Raw genomic sequence first — 16,784 nt, 5'->3', positions numbered from 1 at the left:
TTCACCCCAAGTCCATTCACCCCACACCCCTCTCCTGCCCTCATACCCTCCACAATGGGTTGGTCAGGTACACAGTGACAGGGGCTAATGGCCAATCCCAGTGCAGGAGCCACCCACTCACTGTTGAGCAGATGACATCCAAGAGCATTGAGCAAGTTTTGGCTGAGGTTATCCGGACCCTGCACATCACGGGGTTATCGCTGCTTTTGGAGATCTGCACAGATTCGGATTCATTTATCATGCGTACGTTAAAACATACAGTGAACTGCATCACTTACATTAACCACCATCACATCCAGGGATGTACTGAGGTCAGCCTGCAAGTGCAGCCACATATTCCACTGCCAACATAGCACACCCACAAAGTTTCACAAAACTACAAATGCTGGAAAAAGAAAACAAGACACCAACAGCAAAACAAGCCCCTTTTTTATTCCTCGTACCCACCCAAATTAACCACTTCTGGGTCTCCAAACCTTGTCCCCAAGCCCTCAGACTTGGCAGACATCAGGTCTCCGACTTCCAACTTCTCCCCAGGATGCCAATCATGGGTTTGACCTTCCAGCTTCACCTCTGTACTCTGCTTCAGGTAACCTGAGCTCTCGTGACTCCTTCAGGCCTCTACGTGCGGTCACACTTCGTCAGGCTTGACTTTCGGGCCTCTACTTCTGGACTTGCACAAACCTCTGACCCCAGTGACCTGTGGGAGTCGTGACTACCACCCATACACACTCCCAATCCGTGACTCACCGACTTCTGACCTGGAGATCGTTGGAATCTCAGTGCCTGTGACATGAGTGACAGAGGAGCATTCTACAGGTGGTAGGGCCTGAGGTGTAGAAGATTAAGCACAAACTACTGAAGCACTTGGAAGTATATGGCATGGTCTAGTAAGAAACTTCTCCAAAGTGAAAATCCAGAACAAGCCAAAGTAACTTCCAAACCAAAAGTCAGATAATTCATAGCTGATGTGAAGAAGCAGCCTCTTCACTCAATGAGGAGTGGTGATTCCCTCAAGCTACAAGGTCAAATAAAACTCTGAGCCCAACTTGCTGGGTGGAAATGGGAGGCTGATGGCTGGTACAGACTCTTGCTGGTTAAGGGTAGATAAGGATTTGGAACTAAAGTTGATAGGAAACATTTACCTACCGATATACTGTGAGCATAGATAAACACAGGACAGAAAAGGCCCTTCAGCCCATCGAGTTCACCGACCATCAACCACACACTTACATGCCAATTATCTGATGCTCTCCCCCTATGATGCTGCACCTGTGCATACCTGTAGGTATAACAGTCAACTTGTCTTTGACTTTGACACTGACGAATTCCAAACCAGCTCAGGACAAAAGGAAAACCAGTCCCAACAGGTAAATCAGGGCCCAACACCTTTGCTGACAGGTTTCCACCAAGCAGCACATTGTCCAGTAGGAATGCATAAACACAAGAGATTCTGCAATGCCTGAAATCCAGAGCAACACACACAAAACGCTGGAGGAACTCGGCAAGACAGGCAGCGTCTATGGAAATGGTCAGTATTTCGGCCCAGAACCCTTACCAGTACTGGAAAGGAAGGGGGAAGGTGCCAGAATAAAAAGGTGGAGGAGCAATTCAAATAACCACACAAGATGTTCAGTGCCATAGAACGTAATTTCCAACAGAAATTGCTGCTCACCATCAGTGAACCCAAGGTTACAGCTTTTAACCAAACCTGCCACCCCTGTGCTCACTGCAAGGACACGGTCTATTCTTTTTCATCAGAAAGTAAATCTGCCAGCAAGCACAAATTAAGTCTAGCTGCAAAATGTGAGCACCGAAATCTGAAGAGCCAATAAGAGGGCTTATTGCTCAGAGTCACATCTGGATTGCCAATGATCCACATGTGGTTAACATATGGAGGACCACTGGTCCGCAGATGTTGCTTGACCTGTTGTGTGCCTCTGAGCGTTCTGCTTTTAAACAACAGTAACTGCCTTCATTCACACTCGTCACTGGGCACGCAACCAACATTATCCTTGTAAAGGCTTTGTCTTGCCTGTAAACCTCGCTCACAGACCACAGGCAAAATGGCAGTGCTGGAAAATGATTAAATTCCTCTTAACATGAAACCTCTGACAGGTCTCAAATGGAGCTGGTTCAAATCCCAGCGTCCAGTACTTCATACTTTTATTCCCTCCTGTCTGATAGCTTACCAAGTAGCATAAACTGGCTCAAAATACATGGTGAAAGAAATTAATTCCAAATATGGTAAAGACTTCATTTGCCAGCTTCCGCACAGTCCAATTTTCTTGCCAAAGCCTCTCACATTGGTCTCATACTGAGACCAAGAGGTATTGTGGAAATCAGGTGCCTCACTCACCAGGTTGTGGGTTTATGTCCAACGCAATACTGAGAAAATGCAGCACTGCTGGGGGGTGGGGTTCATCTGAAAAACAGTAAGCTGTCCTATGTAAGGACAATGAAAGGGGTTCACCTCAAAGTCCAATACTGCTATCTCCAGACTATCTCTGAACTCATGGGACAAAGAAGCTGCCATATTAGAAAGACTCCACTTCCAGTAAATTTCTCAAATCACGGACACACATTTACGGCTGACAACGTTCCTTTTGTATTCATCAATACACTCCACTTCTCTACTGTCACCTCCCACAATCCACAAGGGAATGATGCACAAACTCCGAAACACGAGATTTAGGCCGGGCACAGATAGCTTATCACGACGCACAGTGAAGGTATTTCGGGCCACCGACATGTCTCCAGCAGGTGACAGGTTGAGCTCGAGTCACACCTCTCCACCAGTCTGTGGAGCCAGCTAAAGGCTAGTTCCTCAAGCATTTCCAGATCCAAGACTTTCGAGAGGGCAAGGAGCCTCCAGCCAATGCTAGGGAGTGTACACACTTCTTACAATAACTTGGCCTCACTCTAACTTATTATTCTATTTTTGTAAGTTTTATTTAGAGACACAGCACTGTAACAGGCCTGTCTGGGCCAACGCGCTCATGCACTCCCCAATTACACCCATGTGGCCAATTGACCTACGAACCTATACGTCCTTGTAATGTGGGAGGAAACCGGAGCATCTGGAGGAAACTCACAGAGTCACAGGGAGAAGGTACAAACTCTGCACAGACAGCTGCAGAATTGAACACGGGTGGCTGGACATGAAATATTCTTAGCGTAACCACTACGCCACTGTGCCACCACTAAAGAACAACAATTCGTCTTCCACCGAACCAGACTAAATGCAGATCGGAGTCCACGGCCAATCTCCCGGTTATAATACAACCAGGCTAGGTTGGCTGCTCCTTCTTGCCTTCTACAACTTGGGAGGCCTTTCGGCCCACTGGGTCCATGCCAGCTTCCCTGCGACATTCCCAGCACACGTCCATCAGCACCCATTACATTCCTCTGCCGCGCACCCGCACACTCGAGGCAGCTCACGGTGGCCGACCACCTTACTGGTGCGACTTTGGAATGAGGGGGAAATGGTTCAGCCAGAAGAAACTCACAGCGCCACAAGGAAGCAGCACTGGAGGTTGGGACTGAACCTGCGTTACTGGAGCGGTGAGGTAGCAGTACCAGTCACTGCCGTCCATTTTATTTCCAACAACTCAACGGCCTCATATCATAAATTACAGGGTAATTCCCATCAGTAAGCTGGGGCAGAGTACAGAGAGAAATACAGAGAGTACAGAGAAGATTTACTAGGATGTTACCTGGGTTTCAGCACCTAAGTTAAAGGGAAAGGTTGAACAAGTTAGGTCTTTATTCTTTGGAGCGTAGAAGGTTGAGGGGGGACGATAGAGATATTTAAAATTACGAGGGGATAGATAGAGTTCATGTGGATAGGCTTTTCCATTGAGATTCAAACAAGAGGACACGGGTTGAGATTTAGGGGGCAAAAGATTAAGGGTAACACAAGGGGGAATTTCTTTACTCAGAGAGTGGTAGCTGTGTGGAACAAGCTTCCAGTAGAAGTGGTGGAGGCAGGTTCGGTATTGTCATTTAAAGTAAAATTGGATAGGTATATGGACAGGAAAGGAATGGAGGGTTATGGGCTGAGTGTAGGCCAGTGGGACTCGGTGAGAGTAAGCGTTCGGCACGGACTAGATGGGCCGAGATGGCCTGTTTCCGTGCTGTAGTTGTTATATGGTACCATTCTGCTGTAAGTTTCTAAGTCAATAAACACAACTCTGTTCTCAGTGAGAGACTCAGAGGGGCAGAGTAACTGAGAAAGAAAGGCAGAGGAGTTGCATGTGATAGTGGATCTGGATCTATCCCACTGAACAGAATGGGACTGAGTTTCTGAAACATACGGCAGTTTCACCCAGCATCCAAGTATATGAGTGGTGATTGATAAGTTTGTGGCCTAAGGTAGGAGGAGTCTATTTTAGAAAACCTAGCACATATATCTTTCAACATAGTCCCCTCCTACATTTACACACTTAGTCCAGTGGTCGTGAAGCATACGGATCCCTTCTTTGTCGAAGTCAGCGTCATGGACCTCCAGAAGTGGTCCATAGCATGGGGTGATTGATAAGTTCATGGCCTAAGGTAGAAGGAGATGAGTTAACTTCAAATTTTCTGCATAATCACGCGAACAGTTGAACTGCATGTGCATGTAACGAGAGCTGTATAACTTACCTCCACAAACTTATCAATCACCCCTCGTACATTTGCACCCTTAAGCCAGAAGAGAGGCAAACAAATTATAAGAGCAGAGTGTTCCCCCAGCGCTGTCCTGCAATTCGACATCACATTGGATCTCTCGTTTTTGTTCTTCTGCCCAAATCCCAAAGGCTTCCACTCCTCCAGAACCTACGAGTACACAGATCCCTGAATTCATTCCATACTCAGGAGAATTCCAAAGATTCATGATCTTGAATGGAGAAAATTCTCATCTCCAGCCTTTGTTTCTGATCTCCTGACACTCTTTGTCCAGCTATCCCCAGCAGTACCACAGAGTCCATAAACAGTATCACAGTGATCTCTTACTTCTCTAAACTCTGAAATAAGTTTGCCCAATGTACTCATCCTCTTCTGGCAGGACAATACCCCGTTCTGGAAACCAGTCTAGTCAACCTTCAGTCAAAGGCCAAGTCAAAATCGAGTTTATTGTCATAGGCACAAATATATCTACACACATGCCATGGAAAACTTACTGGCAGCATCATATAAGCAGCAGAACCAAGAAAAACACACAATAAATTATACTCTCAAAAATAACTATATCCTTCCCTGGGTAAGGATATTTGTAATGCGCGCACACACACACGCGCGCGCACAAAATGCTGGAGGAACTCAGGTAGTATCTACAGAAAGGAATAAACAATTGACTCTTTAGGCCAAGACACTTCATTGGGACTGGAAAGAAAGGAGGAAGAAGTCAGAATGAGGAGTTGGGGGCGTGGGAGTGTCCTGATGAAGGTGTCTCAACTCAAAGACTGCTTATACATTTCCATACATGCTGTCTGACCTGCTGTGTTCCTCCGGCATTGTGTGTGTGTTGCTCTGGATTTCCAGCATCTGCAGAATCTCTTGTGTTGTTCGTACATGTTAAGTTCACAATACTACATGTGAACCATTACCAACTCCAATTACCAATGTATAGAAGCATTAAAACATTACTTTTATTATTCAAAGCACTTTGGATTAGAAGCCTCTTTAATATTTCCTTCTCTACTGATTTCATTACCCATACACCAGCAATCTATAATTGGCAAACAAGTCTATCGAGGTCTCTCTGAATGCTGTCATCTCCTCGTCTCACATTCTCCCTTTCCCACCAAAGCGGCTGACTTCAGGGTAAATGTATTTCATCTACCACAATCTTGCCCGATCACTAAGCCCATCTGTCAGTCTGCAGTCTCTGCACACAAAGCACTCTGTCCTCACAGTTTACCTCCCACCTAGATCCACACCAGCAACAAACCTGGGTAATTATAATCAGTCCTTCATCCAAATCACTGCACGAGGGTGTACACAGCCCAGATCTTCACATCATTCCTTGAAGCCTGTATTACAGACTTCTAACCTAAAAATAATTCCGCAATCCCTGCTCTCTTTTTAATATGCTAACCAATCCTTGTTCAGAGCTAATATATTACTTGTTACAATACAAGCCCTAACCTGAAGTAGCAACCTCACTTTATCGTCCAATGATTTTCGTTTGAAAAGCATTTGCTCCAGTGTCCGTGTGTGTAGGTGGGTGGTAGGAAAGGGGCTCATTTTACCATTGTTGTATTCCATGTTTTTCTGGCAAGCTCTGTGGGCATGGTATTATCGGCACCAGAATGTGTGGTGACTCTTGTGAGCTGCTCTTAGGCTGTGTTGGCTGTTAAACACAAACAACACATTTCACTGCAGGTCTAAATTCAACACGCGATAAATTAATCTGAACTTTTCCCTGTCAACAATTTGTTTGCAACCTCGGGGAGAGGCGGTTTGTAAAGGGTTCGGTGATATGGCAGTGACTTGTTTACTGCATGGTCCACACTGACTCTTTTCACACCACATTCAAATGGTGGCCACCCGTTTAGCTACTTCAAATGCACCGAATCATTATAAGGCTGATGGAAAGCAAGCAGATCAAGACAAAAACAATACATTTACCATCTACACTAACTTACTACTATGCCATCGTGGTTTGCTTCCTGCTTATTTCCTCCACGCTTTTCTTTTGCTAATCCCAGTCCCCTTTGTTAATCCCAGTCCCCTTTGCCAATCCCAGTCCCCTTTGCCAATCCCAGTCCCCTTTGCCAATCCCAGTCCCCTTTGCCAATCCCAGTCCCCTTTGCCAATCCCAGTCCCCTTTGCTAATCCCAGTCCCCTTTGCCAAACCCAGTCCCCTTTGCCAAACCCAGTCCCCTTTGCCAATCACAGTCCCCTTTGCCAATCCCAGTCCCCTTTGCCAATCACAGTCCCCTTTGCCAATCACAGTCCCCTTTGCCAATCACAGTCCCCTTTGTTAATCCCAGTCCCTTTTGCCAATCCCAGTCCCCTTTGCCAATCCCAGTCCCTTTGTTAAACCCAGTCCCCTTTGCCAATCCCAGTCCCCTTTGTTAATCCCAGTTCCCTTTGCCAATCCCAGTCCCCTTTGTTAATCCCAGTCCCCTTTGCCAATCACAGTCCCCTTTGTTAATCCCAGTCCCCTTTGCCAAACCCAGTCCCCTTTGCCAATCCCAGTCCCCTTTGTTAATCCCAGTTCCCTTTGCCAATCCCAGTCCCCTTTGTTAATCCCAGTCCCCTTTGCCAATCCCAGTCCCCTTTGCCAATCCCAGTCCCCTTTGCCAATCCCAGTCCCCTTTGCTAATCCCAGTCCCCTTTGCCAATCACAGTCCCCTTTGCCAATCACAGTCCCCTTTGCCAATCCCAGTCCCCTTTGCCAATCCCAGTTCCCTTTGCCAAACCCAGTCCCCTTTGCCAATCCCAGTCCCCTTTGCCAATCCCAGTCCCCTTTGCCAATCCCAGTCCCCTTTGCCAATCACAGTCCCCTTTGCCAATCCCAGTCCCCTTTGTTAATCCCAGTCCCCTTTGCCAATCCCAGTCCCCTTTGCCAATCCCAGTCCCCTTTGCCAATCCCAGTCCCCTTTGCCAATCCCAGTCCCCTTTGCCAAACCCAGTCCCCTTTGCCAATCACAGTCCCCTTTGCCAATCACAGTCCCCTTTGCCAATCACAGTCCCCTTTGCCAATCACAGTCCCCTTTGTTAATCCCAGTCCCTTTTGCCAATCCCAGTCCCCTTTGCCAATCCCAGTCCCTTTGTTAAACCCAGTCCCCTTTGCCAATCCCAGTCCCCTTTGCCAATCCCAGTCCCCTTTGTTAATCACAGTCCCCTTTGCCAATCACAGTCCCCTTTGCCAATCACAGTCCCCTTTGTTAATCCCAGTCCCCTTTGCCAAACCCAGTCCCCTTTGCCAATCCCAGTCCCCTTTGTTAATCCCAGTTCCCTTTGCCAATCCCAGTCCCCTTTGCCAATCCCAGTCCCCTTTGCCAATCCCAGTCCCCTTTGTTAATCCCAGTCCCCTTTGCCAAACCCAGTCCCCTTTGCCAATCACAGTCCCCTTTGCCAATCACAGTCCCCTTTGCCAATCACAGTCCCCTTTGCCAATCACAGTCCCCTTTGCCAATCACAGTCCCCTTTGCCAATCCCAGTTCCCTTTGCCAAACCCAGTCCCCTTTGCCAATCCCAGTCCCCTTTGCCAATCCCAGTCCCCTTTGCCAATCACAGTCCCCTTTGCCAATCACAGTCCCCTTTGCCAATCACAGTCCCCTTTGCCAATCACAGTCCCCTTTGCCAAACCCAGTCCCCTTTGTTAATCCCAGTCCCCTTTGCCAATCCCAGTCCCCTTTGCCAATCCCAGTCCCCTTTGCCAATCCCAGTCCCCTTTGCCAATCCCCGTCCCCTTTGCCAATCCCCGTCCCCTTTGCCAATCACAGTCCCCTTTGCCAATCACAGTCCCCTTTGCCAAACCCAGTCCCCTTTGCCAATCCAAGTCCCCTTTGCCAATCCCAGTCCCCTTTGTTAATCCCAGTCCCCTTTGCCAATCCCAGTCCCCTTTGCCAATCCCAGTCCCCTTTGTTAATCCCAGTCCCCTTTGTTAATCCCAGTCCCCTTTGCCAATCCCAGTCCCCTTTGCCAATCCCAGTCCCCTTTGCCAATCCCAGTCCCCTTTGTTAATCCCAGTCCCCTTTGCCAATCCCAGTCCCCTTTGCCAATCCCAGTCCCCTTTGCCAAACCCAGTCCCCTTTGCCAATCCCAGTCCCCTTTGCCAAACCCAGTCCCCTTTGCCAAACCCAGTCCCCTTTGCCAATCCCAGTCCCCTTTGTTAATCCCAGTCCCCTTTGCCAATCCCAGTCCCCTTTGCCAATCCCAGTCCCCTTTGCCAATCCCAGACCCCTTTGCCAATCCCAGTCCCCTTTGCCAATCCCAGTCCCCTTTGCCAATCCCAGTCCCCTTTGCCAATCCCAGTCCCCTTTGTTAATCCCAGTCCCCTTTGTTAATCCCAGTCCCCTTTGCTAATCCCAGTCCCCTTTGTTAATCCCAGTCCCCTTTGCCAATCCCAGTCCCCTTTGCCAATCCCAGTCCCCTTTGCCAAACACAGTCCCCTTTGCCAATCCCAGTCCCCTTTGCCAAACACAGTCCCCTTTGCCAATCCCAGTCCCCTTTGCCAATCCCAGTCCCCTTTGCCAATCCCAGTCCCCTTTGCTAATCCCAGTCCCCTTTGCCAATCCCAGTCCCCTTTGCCAATCACAGTCCCCTTTGTTAATCCCAGTCCCCTTTGCCAAACCCAGTCCCCTTTGCCAATCCCAGTCCCCTTTGCCAATCCCAGTCCCCTTTGCCAATCCCAGTCCCCTTTGTTAATCCCAGTCCCCTTTGCTAATCCCAGTCCCCTTTGTTAATCCCAGTCCCCTTTGCCAATCCCAGTCCCCTTTGCCAATCCCAGTCCCCTTTGCCAATCCCAGTCCCCTTTGCTAATCCCAGTCCCCTTTGCTAATCCCAGTCCCCTTTGCCAATCCCAGTCCCCTTTGCCAATCCCAGTCCCCTTTGCCAATCCCAGTCCCCTTTGCCAATCCCAGTCCCCTTTGCCAATCCCAGTCCCCTTTGTTAATCCCAGTCCCCTTTGCCAATCCCAGTCCCCTTTGCCAATCCCAGTGTTAATCCCAGTCCCCTTTGTTAATCCCAGTCCCCTTTGCCAATCCCAGTCCCCTTTGCCAATCCCAGTCCCCTTTGCCAATCCCAGTCCCCTTTGCCAATCCCAGTCCCCTTTGTTAATCCCAGTCCCCTTTGTTAATCCCAGTCCCCTTTGCCAATCCCAGTCCCCTTTGCCAATCCCAGTCCCCTTTGCCAATCCCAGTCCCCTTTGCCAATCCCAGTCCCCTTTGCCAATCCCAGTTCCAGATTCTTCATTCATTCTAGACTCTTAAATCACCCATCATCTGGATTACTTCATGAGCAGTACACCTAAAAAAAAACTGGACTGGGAAAACATTTGCCACAGGACACAGGAGAGACTGCATCCTCAGTACAGCGCACAACTTGACTCTTCAAATTTTAAGCGGATACTTGCACCAGAGGCACTGCAGAGAAGGATCACAGCAAAACACAAACACACACACACACACACACACTCACACACACACACTCTCACACACACACACACACACTCTCTCTCTCTCTCTCTCTCTCTCTCTCTCTCTCTCTCTCTCTCTCTCCCTCTCTCTCCTGGAGGAGTTCATCAGGTCAGGCAGCACATATGGAAGGGAATAAACAGTCGATGTTGCGGGCCGAGACCCTTCATCTGGATGAAGAGGAAATAGGCAAACCACAATAAGATAGTGGGAAAGGGAAGGAGTACAAGCAGGCAGGTGATAAGTGAAGCCAGGTGAGGGGGAAGATGGGTAGGTGGCATGGGCAGATGAAGTAAGAGGCTAAGAGCTCCCAGGTGGAAAGGGCAATGGGCTGATAGGAGATGAGAGTGGACTGTGGGAGAAAGGGAATGTGAGAGAATCAGAGGAAGGTGGTGGGCAGGTGAGAAGAGGAGGAGGAAGTGGGAAGCTAGAATGAGGAATGGAAACAGAGAGAAGGGCGGGGGGGATTACCAGAAGTTAGAGAAATGTAGAGATGATTCTCTATGTTCAAGATGAAGGGATTACTGGATGGATAGAGATTAAACAGGCTGAGCCTGTGCTTATTGGAGTTCAGGAGAACGAGAGGCAACCTGACTGAAACATGTTAGGCCCTGGGGTGGCAGGAGGATGTTTCTGAGAGAAATTAGGGTATCCAGAACAGAAGGACATAGTTTCAGAACAGCAGCTTACCCAATGCAAAGGGAGATGAGAAAGAACATCTGCTCTCACTAGACGGTGAATCTTTGTAAGTTACTTTCCCAGAGAGCTGTGGAGGTGGAGTTTGTTTCGAGATACAGCACAGAACAAACCCTTCTAGCCCAACTATCTGCGCTGCCCAGCAACCCACCGATTTAACCCCAGCCTAAACCAACTAACCCACAAAACAGTACACCTTAGGGCTGTGAGAGGAAATCGGAGCACCCAGAGGAAACCCACGTCATCATGGGGCGAACGTACAAACTCCTTACAGGCAGAGCAGGAACGGAACTCCCAGCTCCAAGCAGAAATTCGCAAAGCGCTAACCACCATGCTACCGTGGCAGCCCAGCTATAGAGAAATGCATCACGAAAATAGGCCTTAAGCCCACTGAATCCACGCTGACCTTCACCCACCCATTGACGCGACCCTGACAGAAAACCCACTTTATTCCCATCAGCCTTTCACAGATTCGATTCACAGCAGCCAATTAACCTCGCAAACCCGCACGTCCCCAGAATGTGGGGTTGTAGATCTACAGGGCCTGGTGGAAACCGGCGGGGGGGGACGAGCAGCACAGCAGTTTGTTTAACACTATTATAGAACCAATGATCATCGATTGAGGTTCAATTCTCGCTACGGTCTGTACATTTTCCCTGCGACTGTAAGGATTTCCTCCGGATGCTCCAATTTCCTCCCACATTCTAGAAAAGTGCTTTAGTATTAGTCAGCAATGGTCCTGCTATGTTTGCACTGGGAGTGAGGTGTCCACCACAATCCTCACCAATTTGATTTGACACTCGCTACATATTTCACCGTATGTTTCGATGTACCCGTGAGAAACAAAACTGATCCGTAAAACAGGGAATGTGAACACACCACACAGAGCGAACCAAAGGCCAGGACTGAACCTGGGTCTCGGGCGCTGAGAGGCAGCAACTCTGCCGGCTGTGCCATTGCATACAGGACACGTTCAAGGCCGACTGACAGACATTTGAAGCAGAGGGGAGTCATGGGGTTTCAGAAGGGTGCCGGAAAGTGGTGCCGACTCCCACGACTGGGACAGGTCAGATCCCACTGACAGGTGCCCCATGTCTCGGGACCAACCAGCTTACTCCTGATCCCAAATCTTGTTCTTACATTAAACTTCTAAGCTCAGTTTTAATCCCATGCCCGAAAAGGGATTGTCACCTGTTCTGGAGGTGATTGTGCACATATCTGGCAGTCTGTTTTGTGTCACAGTTCACTCTCGGTTTTTCCTCCTCGGTTTCACAGGCCTGGTGATGTCATCAGTGTGCCCAGTGCTCACTGGAAACTGACCAGTTCAACCCCAACCAAAAGGCCTTTATCCACAAACTTCGATTCTAACTCCCAGTTAAATCATGCAGGAAGCCGTGAATCGTCTGTGACGTAAAGTGGTCCCACGATTGGGAAGACTCGACCCCCAGTTTGTGTTTGCGTTTCTTTCATTTGGGGGCCTGGGTGAAGATGGCAGGGTCAGCATTCATTGCCAGTGCCTAGCCTCCCCTTGGAGCTCCACAGTCCTTCCAGTGAGACAGTCACAGGATGAAGGAGCACCGATGTGTTTCCGTGTCAGGACAGAGGGTGATTAGGAGGGGAGCCCGTGGGTGGTGGCACCCCCAGCCACCTACTACTCGGATCTTTGAGGTGGCAGGTGGGATAACAGAGTACATTCTGAACGCATTCACATTTGTTGATCGCACACATATCAATAGCGCCACGGTAGCATAGTGGTTAGCATGACTCTATTACAGCTCGGGACGTCGGAGTTCAGAGTTCAGTTCCCGTCTCCTCTGCAAGAATTCTTCCCGGGCATGTGGGTTACCTCCTGTTAACGGCTCCAGTACAAAGATCTATGGGTTGCTAGGTCAATTGGTAAATTGTCCTGTGATTAGGAGGGTTGCTAGGCAATGTGGTGTGGCCGGAAGGGCTTTTCCTGTGTTGTACCTCTAAACATAATAAACAAACAGTGAAATGCGTCGCTTGCACTAACAACCGAAGCATCCAAAGATGCAGGCCACGAATGCTGCCGCACTTCTTGCTGCCAACAGAGCGTGGCCACACTGCTCGGCAGGACAACCAAACAACAAAACGCGCCCCTTTCCTCCCTCCCACCCAACGCCACACACACAGACAGTCCTCCCACTCCAGGACAGGCCACCTTGCTGGCTTTTGTACGCAGGGAGGAGGCCTAGATTCCAGACATCCTTTGTCACCTGTCTTCAAGTGTAGAGCGGAGGCCTGGATTTCAGATGCCCTTCATCGCCAGTTCACCTTGCTAGATTTTGAACACGGAGCAGAGGCCTAGACTCTGGTCTGACATCATAATTCCTCCATATCCATGTCTCTAAACAATAATCTGATGCTTAGCTCCCTTCTCAGTCCCCAAGATCAGTCCGATGAATTTGAAAAACATCGAAGCCCAGTGCCATCTTGTTACTCGGTTACTCCTCCATCCTGTGGGTGGATCACATTGCTGGAACTAAGTGTGCTGCCGGTGGAGGGAATGAGCACTTTGGGGTGGGGCTCCTTCGGTACCATCCATGATAGAGGGTGCAGTCAGCATATTCCATATTCTGGGAAATCTAGGTATCCATCTCTCCTTCCCAGTTTTTCTTTCAAGTCCAACCCCTTCCTCGTATCTGTGGCTGCCACACGGCCCACAATTAGACCTCTCACGCTCTCTCATACTCCACAGGCAGTGCTCACCTGAATACAGGACGTCTCCTCTTACGGTCACAACTTCCCAGATGTCTGACATTTATATTCTGGTGGCTGTGATTTGGGGTCAATGCCCACCAAGCAGCATGGAGCCAGCACCTGATCAACACCCCTTCACTCACCGTCACTCGTTAGGTTACACATCCTGGTGCCAGTGCCCAAGGGCATAGCCTCACTTTCACCCTTCCCTTCCCTGCCACAGATGTGTGGAAGCTCTTACATCTGTAAGAAACAGGAACAGCACAGCTCGTCGAGCTCTAACGTTCAACAGGAAAAGGGCAGATCCAATCTTCCGCAGATCCCTGCACCTTCTCAGAACCTTCAATTCCCTCAGTCAATTCGGTGTTTCCTGTATAAATAATATGGTGTTCCATTTTCTCAGTAAATCTGTGAATAGCAATACCCTCCAAACATTCACAGCATTGGCAACACCTTCATTTGAAAGTCTTGGCCCAAACCATCATCAGTTCATTCGCCTCCCTAGCTGCTGCCTGACCTGCCGAGTTCTTCCAGCATTTGGAAGTTGCTCTGGATTTCCAGCGTCTGCAGAATCACTGGTGTTCTCTTATATTAACCTTTACATTCCGATATTGCCACATTGGCCCACTTTACCCCATATGGTATTGAAGAGGATGAATACATTTGGCAGCTTATAAACTTACCACTATTTTATCTCCTAGACATTCTGACATCACCCCCAAATACTTCTTGAATGAATTCTCGAGGCACCCTTCCCCCAGCCAAGTTGCCCACCAGGTAGAGAAAGGGAGAAAGATTGAATGTGAGAAATTGAGTGAATCAGAGAGCAGAGAGTAGGCACAAAATCAACACGGTCTTGGCACACAACAGTGAACTGAAAGCTCCAGGGCAGAGGAATAAAGTGAGCCCATTGTTCTTGTCGGACAGGCCAGCAGTGCCCTGTAGTAACTGCAGCTCTGCAGGGTGCAGGCAGTTCACAGACAACCCAGGCAACCAGTCTGGCATCGGATCCCAGATCAGAGCGCAGTACGATTAGGGACAGGAATGCAAAGGCCTGTCAACTTGGGCTGCTGAGCCAATGTGGCTCCAGGAATACGTGTGAAGCACTACAGTTTATCCTCCCTACCCTGTCCAACTGAAACCAGGTGCTCCCGAGGAGGGGCCTGCCCACCCGTCCGGTGCCAGGTACTGACTGCCCGTGGGAGCTGGTGGGGCTGGTGTCTGACGCTGCCCCGGATCACTGGAGACCAACTCAGTGCAAAGAAACAGCAAGCCCCAAGCAAAATAAATGGCCACAAACTCTCTGCAGGTCAGGCAGCGGCCAAAGAGAAAGAAGCACAGTCAGTGTTTCCAATGAAGGGGCACTAACCATGACACATTGAGCCTTTCTGAACAGATGCTGCCTGACCAGCCAAGTATTCCTAGCACTGTAACTGGAGACGAGCTGGTATGATCAATTCCCATATTGATCATTCGCTCTGGTTCCAAGGAAACTTAGGTAGACCGGATCTTTGTTCAACCTCTCCCTGCATAAACACCAGGCATGGGGTTGTCACTGCATAATACTGGGGGGACAGCACTAGTGAAAATGGGACTGGTGTTGTGTAACACTGGGGTACAGTACAGGTGTTGGTGGGTCTGTCACTGTACACTGGGGTACAGTACTGGTGTTGGTGGGTCTGTCACTGTACACTGGGGTACAGTACTGGTGCAGGTGGGCAAGTCACTGGATAATATTTTTATTTGCACAATTTGTCTTCTTTTGTACTTTGGTTTCATTATTTATGTCTGGTTTTCCCATCAACTCCATTGTGTTCCTTTATTTTCCTGCAGAAAAGGAATGTCAAATTGTATATGGTGACATAAATGTACCTTGGTACTGAAGCAACAGACAAAATGCTGGTGGAACTCAGCAGGTCAGGCAGCGTCTATGGAAATGAACAGATAATCTACGCTTCAGGCCGAGACCCTTCTTCAGGACTTCAACTAAACTGCTCATCATAAGGAAACATATAATGCTCACCCTGGACCTGTACTAGAGGGACAAATACTCCTGAAGGTCAACAGACCAGTTTCCATTTCTAGATACATCTCCATGACAACTTTTAGTGATATGGGTGTCCCCGAACTCCAACACTATGTCACTTTTGGCTTGATCCCACTCACAACGTCCTCTGATAGTTTAAGGGGAAAACATGGCTGTTTATTTCAGCCAAACAGTTCCTAAAAGAACAAGAGATGCATCTCCTTTAAGAGGCAATGTAGAAATCCCACCACAGCTTCATGGCTGGCTGAATATATTGCTGATTAATTCATAAAACAAGCAATAATTTAAACTCTGGACAGTGTGAGGAACACAAGAGGCTTTAAGACCCATAACCTAAAAAACTAAATGGTAGGCCAGTTAATGAAAACAGATTCACATTGACAATGACAATTACACACATCACTTTGAGCCAAGCAGAGCCCTCTGCCACCTCTCCAACAGAGACGAGACCTTGTTATTTAAGAGTACGGAGCCTTGCTGTTGTTTTTTTCACATGCTCAATCCAGTCTGAACCGATTTTCACATTCATCAGTCAGGCGTACAGGGTAGTGTATACATGCGTGACTTTGTTGTGACAATCACGTGCACTTCATAAACATCTCAGATGACTGGATCTGACTGGAAAAACAGAAGGCAACGCAGGAAGCTGCTTTGATCTTATTAATTGTATAATTAGCAATTGGAAAGAAGTGTGTTTAATTTGTGCAGTGTCTTCCATAAGCTCGTCAAGCACCCACAGCTGGGCAATGGGTGCACGCACAGGGGTCAAACTCCCCCACTCCCTAACGCGGTAGTGACCAGTGTCTGTTGTCAGCACATTAGCAAGCAAGAGGGGCTGGCCAGGATATGGAAAGGTATCACTGCTCTTCAGAGTGTTATCGGCCCACGGAGTGACAACAGGCCACCCTCTGAAAGACAGCACCGCGGACTTCAGTAACGCACAGCACGTTAGCCAAACTTTTCTCCACAGTTTCCTGGCCAGAGCCCTGAGCCCACAGAAGGTCTTTGTTAAAGGGCAGTGGAATTGTGAAATTCCACCCCCCTCAGCAAACCTTTCGAGATTATAAAAATCTCCAAAACAATAAATATATAAGTATTTAAAAGGGTCTCAAATGAAAACGGATTGGCATCAAGACAACCAACCTCAGCACTTTCCCATTTCTTTATTCCTTCCATATTGCAGTGATTCA

At 48.5% G+C, this 16,784-nt stretch overlaps 1 protein-coding gene across 1 annotated transcript in view; it reads right to left on the bottom strand.

Moving 5' to 3' along the window:
* Positions 1 to 16,784, bottom strand: part of LOC132392851 (Krueppel-like factor 7) — a 69,068-nt gene that overhangs the window by 30,862 nt on the left and 21,422 nt on the right. The gene's annotated exons all lie outside the window — the stretch shown is intronic.

The sequence above is a fragment of the Hypanus sabinus genome, chromosome 4 (genome assembly GCF_030144855.1).
Source record: "Hypanus sabinus isolate sHypSab1 chromosome 4, sHypSab1.hap1, whole genome shotgun sequence".
Lineage (NCBI taxonomy): Eukaryota > Metazoa > Chordata > Chondrichthyes > Myliobatiformes > Dasyatidae > Hypanus > Hypanus sabinus.
The sequence above is the reverse complement of the archived record's forward strand: the minus strand, read 5'-3'. Positions and strand labels throughout refer to the sequence as shown.